The sequence below is a fragment of the Elephantulus edwardii genome, unplaced genomic scaffold (assembly GCF_000299155.1).
Source record: "Elephantulus edwardii isolate Elephantulus edwardi_28Jun2011 unplaced genomic scaffold, EleEdw1.0 scaffold00066, whole genome shotgun sequence".
Lineage (NCBI taxonomy): Eukaryota > Metazoa > Chordata > Mammalia > Macroscelidea > Macroscelididae > Elephantulus > Elephantulus edwardii.
The window spans coordinates 1608965-1614624 of record NW_006399816.1 but is presented as its reverse complement, the minus strand read 5'-3'; positions in this window follow the sequence as shown (position 1 = coordinate 1614624).

The following is a 5660-nucleotide window of genomic DNA, read 5'->3' as shown; positions in this document are numbered from 1 at the left end:
ATAAAATCTCTTTACCTACTTACTCATTCTGGGGTTTGGATGCTTGATTAAAATATATACCTTCTCAAAATACATTAAGTATAATAATTAAAGAAATATGTAAGTGAAGTAATTATATGAGTTAAATGAGGAAGAAAAAATGGGCAGACATTTTAATAACAGCTGATGGATGGATTTGGTTAATTAGATAAGGCATCCTCTTTAAACAGATTCTTCCGAAACTGGACTTGTCTGTTATCAAACCTGCCACATTCTTGATCCCTTCTAAGGAAACCTGTGTGTCCATAGCCTCCTCCTGAAGGGAGTGGCCTTGAGATGTTTAATAAACAGAGGTTGGGGGGAATATATATATACCATATACCTTCTCAAGGATTCTAGGTTCAGTTGGGAAAAACCCCCTTAAGTCCCAATACTAACAGTCTTAGTGGTGGGCTTACAAGCATGACAAGATGGGGAGGGATTTCAGGCATGGTGACCATTTCCCACTGTAACTCTCAGATTTCATGAGTAAATTTATGCAAAGTTGATGGTCTTCATGGAGAGAACTTTTGAAGATGAGCAGGGAGTCCATGGAGCAAGGAGGTAGGACAATAGAGAAGAAAACTGAGCAGGCATGGAGGTCAAAGAGGCAGGGTTAGAGGTAGTTACTAGACTTCAGGTCCAAGTTTGAGTCTAAGAATACTCTGATGGTACCCTCAGTTCTTCAGCCTTATATCTCTGAATGTTTCATGGTAACAGGGAGAATAAATTATTTTCATTTCTGAATTTGATGCATTTTTTTTTCTTTTAAGCAGATAATTTGAGCCTCAGTTTCCTAATCTGTAAAATGGGGAGATCATTATTTATAGAAGAAGTCTTCGCATATTAGGCTAAGCACTGGGCTCCTAAAGGTCAGCAGTTCAAACCCATCAGAAAGATGAAGCAGCCTCTCTTGTTAGGATTTACAGCCTCAGAAACCCAATGGAGGGTTATTATGAGTTGGAATTTACTTAACAGCAATAGGTTTGGCTGATTTTAATTTTTTACATGCAGTGCAGAATGCTGAAAGGAACAGATTAGATAATAAATAGACTATACTGAGCACATAGGAGCTCTGGTGGCCTAGTGGCAAGAAGCTGTACTGCAATCCTGATGGCTTGTGGTTTGAAACTACCAGCTGCTCCTGGGAGAAGGAAGGGTTAATCTCCTCCCATGTGATTAACTGCCTCTGAAAACCTGCCAGAAGATCAGCTATGGGCTGGTTCCAACTCTACAGGACACAACAGCAACAACTAACTGAGCACACACAGCGATGCCCAGTTAAGACGTGCTGCTAATACTGCTGAATGAGCATTAACTTGAAATGAGGAGACTGTCATCCTCATCTTGGGTTTGAATCCCAGCCCTGCCTCAGCCTGCTGCCTGAGAATCCTGGTGATCAGAGGAGCAATTACTTTTGTTAGTTAAGAAACATCTAAGTGTCTGAAGCCATTACAGATACTAGAGCAGAGCTGTGGAGTCCCAGGGAACTCTGGGTGTCTAGTCTATAGGGAGTTGGTTAGCACCTTTCCAGCAGTTCAAATCCACCAGCTGCTCGTCAGGAGAATGATGTCTCCTCCCATGTGACTTATAGTCTTGGAAAACTAGTGGAGGATCAGCTATGAGTTGTTTCTGGTTTGACATCCATGAGTGAGTGAGTATGCATCTTTATAAATCTATCTAGGTCAATTTTAAAACCACTTTTAGCCACAGGACCCTTTGCTCAAATGTGCTATTTTAAACAAGCCCAGTATGTAAAACAGATACAAAGGACTCCTCTGGTGGCAGCAGAGTGAGGTGCTCAGGGGTCCAAGTCCTTCTCATTTGGTCTGAGGGTCTGCACACAGCTCTCTGGCTCTCCCAAATCCTATTCCCAAAGAAACCTCCACAAAACCCAAAGTTCCATTGTTGGAATAAGATTCTAATCTAAATACTTTATCAGGGGCTGGAAGAGAGAGACTAAAGGTCTTAAGAGAGAACGATAATGTCTTAAAGGACTGAGAGAGTACTTTGTTTCTCCCTGACTCCCTTAATCAGTAATGAGGGGGAGTCGGATACCCCTAATTGTGAAGAGATTTTTTTAAATTTGGCAACTCTAAGTCTAATACATGGTGTAGGCACCACCTAGTGGCCTTGAGGAGCTATAGCAGCTGGGGAGAGACCAGCCGTTTTCCTTGTTTGTACAGTCACAAGGGGGCAGGCTTCTGTTTATGTGTTGTTACATGGAGTCAACTATGACTTATAGCCACCCTATAAACAACAGGTCTAAATCCTGCAATATCTTGTGTCATCCAAATCGTCTCTGACACATTTGAGCCCATTGCTGCAGTCATTGTGTCAATCCATTTCGTTTGGGGTCTTTTTCTCCTTCACTGACCTTGTTAAGCATGTGCTTTTTCAAGGGATAGCCTCTCCTAGCAACATGCCCAAAGTATAAGCTTCTGTCTTTGCTTCCAAGGAACATTCTGGATTCACTTTTCCCAAGACATGGCTATTTGTCTGTGGGATGTTCAGTATTCTTCTCCAGCACCACAACTTAAAAGGCATCCATTCTTCTGCCATCTTTAAATCATTGTCCAGATCTCAAATGTATAGCAACTGAATAGACCATGGCTTGAATCAGGGGCACCTTAGTCTTCAAACTGACATCATTACTCTTAAGTATTTTGGAGAGATCCCTGGGCAGCACATTTGCCCAGTGTAATATGTCTCCTGATCTCCTGTCTGCTGGTACCAAGGATATTGGTTTTTGATCCAAGCAAGATGAAACCATTGACTTCAATTTTTTTCCTCTATCTCTCATGATATTGCTTATTGGTCCAGTGGTAAGGATCTTTGTTTTCTTGATGTTGAGATGTAATCCATATTAAAGTCCTTGACCTATTTATTGTAGCAAGCATTTCAAGTCTTCCCCAGTTTTAGCAGGCTAGGTTGTGTTATCTGCATAACACAGGTTGTTGATGAATATCCCTCTGACCCTGATGCCACATTCCTCTTCATATGAAGAGTTCCTCTTCACAAATTATTTGCTCCCCATACAGATTGAGGAGGTATGAAGAAAGAATACATCGCTGATACATACCCTTCCTGATTTTAAACTCTGTTCGGACATCAGCTTCTTTGTCTAGGTCTAGATTTTGCATGAGCACAATTAAGTGTTCTGGGATTCCCACTCTTTTCAATTTAGCTCTATGTTGTTATGATTCATACAGTTAAATGCCTTTACATGGTCAGTAAAACACAAATCGACCTCTGGACATGAGGTTGTCAGGCTCTTTATGTCCACCTCATGTCCATACCGGGAAGTGCCTTTTCTCTCCACTAGTCATTGTGTGATCTTGGCAAATCCTTTCCCCTCTCTGAGTCTTCCATTTGCAACATGAGTCAGTGGAGCAAATCAGGGTTCTTAACATGATATCTACAGGTTCTTGGAATGGTCCCCATGTATGGCCCTTAGGGATTTTGTGAACTCTCTAAAATTCACTCACTCATTGCTACAGGTTTGGAGGTCAGAGTCTATAGACTTCATGATTTTCCTAAGGAGGTCAGTAATTTTTAAAATGTTAGCTAGCCTAGGTGACTTTTGAGGGTGCTTCTTCTCCACGCAACCAACCCCTAGCTGCTGTCGAGTTGATTGTGGCTGCATGGGTGTCAGAGTGAAATTGGTCTCTGGATGGTTTAACTGACTGAGTTTTCAAACAGTAGATTTCCAGGTCTGTCTTTTGAGGCATGCCAAACCTCCAAACATTCAGTTAGCAGCAGGGTATGTGAACTATTTGTACTCTCTATGGATTCCAACCTGTGACTCGATGGCACTTAACAACAATAACAACATGGATTCACAGGGCACCCAAGACTCAGCAATTTTACCATCTTCCATGCACTCAAACAACTCAGAGCATTTGTAATTTGGTGAATTACCCAACTTGCCAGGGATTTGGGCTAAGGATGGAGGCCCAAGAACGTTGAAGAAACACCAAGAGTGCAAGCCTCCACATTAAGTGTGTCAACAGCCAAAGAAAGGCTTCCCAGTTCTCCAAAGCTGAGTCAAAGACGAGTCAGAAGGGCTAACAGAAGGGTTTTGAGTGGTGCAGATGTTCTATAATTACCTGGCAATGGCAAGGTTGCTGGTTCAAACTCACCCAGAGATGTCATGGAAGTCTGGCAGTCTGCTTTTGTAGAAAGTACAGCTAGCCTTACCCCATACCCAGTAACATTTGTCCAAATGAACATGCAAACAGATACAAAAAAATATTTGACTTATTTTGGGTCAGGAACCATGCTAAGAATCTCACTTTCGTTCACCAGATCCTCACAACCACCCTGAGGAGAACTGGCAGGTCAGCTCCAGGACTGCAGGACCACTGCCGATCCGAGGTGATTGCTCTCTGGGCTTTCAAGCCCTTGAGGGGACAGCCATGGTCCCTGAAACCTCCAAGTTGGGCATGGGCAAAAAGAACTGGGAGGACTCTGGTCCCTGGTCTCTTTTCATTCATGTAATGGCCTCATGATGCCAGGCTTCACTGTACCCTGTCTCCCCAACATTCCAAGTGGTTTTGGAATGCTCGGATATCCTTCCTTCTGCAAACCATCCAGCAAGGAGTTGAGGGGGAAGAGGAATGATTGATCTCAGCTCTGTGTCAGGCACCCTGGTATTTCACACCATTTACTGGTCCTCACGTAACACTGGGAAGTAGGATTATACACATAACAGAGTTGATAACACTGAGACTCAGGAAAGTCAACCTATTTGTCCCGTATAACGAAACCAGGTGGTGACTGGTCCGAGGTTGTAATATGGCTCCTACAGTCTGCATGTGCAGCGGGCTTTTAGGCTGGCTGGTGTGCAGGGGTCCCTGGAGGTCACCCCCAGAATTTCAGAAGGCCCCAGGCCTCTGGTAGTTGACATACTGTCTTGTGGTGGTGCTAACAGTGGATTCATGCACTTGCCCGACGCTGGGGCCTCCCTTTTCCCTCCCGTCAGTCCAGAGTTGCTCACTGCCTCTGTTAATTTGGATTTCTCATGTCTGCGAGGTGGTGATGACCACAGGTGAGGCCACACCCTGCTTTGCCCCATTGCTGGGTCTGAGCGCTTTCCCACGCAGAAACCCACACCAGTCCTCCACCCTCACCCACTGCCCCTGGGCCCACAGAGTGACAGGCTCCTGTGACTCCCTCTGCACCGGGCAGCAGGACCAGGCCTGCCTGAGAGCTGGCCTTTGTCTCTCTCAGAGCTTCTTGCATGTCATCAAGGCTGTGCCTGCTCTCATGGTCACTAAGCCCACAGGTGGTGACAGCTGAGACGAGACGGGCAGCACCACTCCCCTGGCTCACAGTTCTCCCTCAGCATCTGGTCTTTCCTGGACATTTAGGGAGCTACCAAACTCTTGAAACTCATGCTTCTCTCCCTAAATGTGTCCTGAGGGACCCAGCATCACACTGCACTCAGGTCTACAACAGGGACTCCCATTCTCTTTCCCATTATGTAACAATCCTGGTGGTCAGCTCCGAACCTACCTGCCCCTACCTTTACCTTAATTCTTTCCAGGCTCTACTGCCTCATAAATACCTTCTGCCGATGTTAGAGTGTTTCAGTTTGTCCCTGATCCATCCAGTGGCATTCTGTCACATTGTACGCTGGA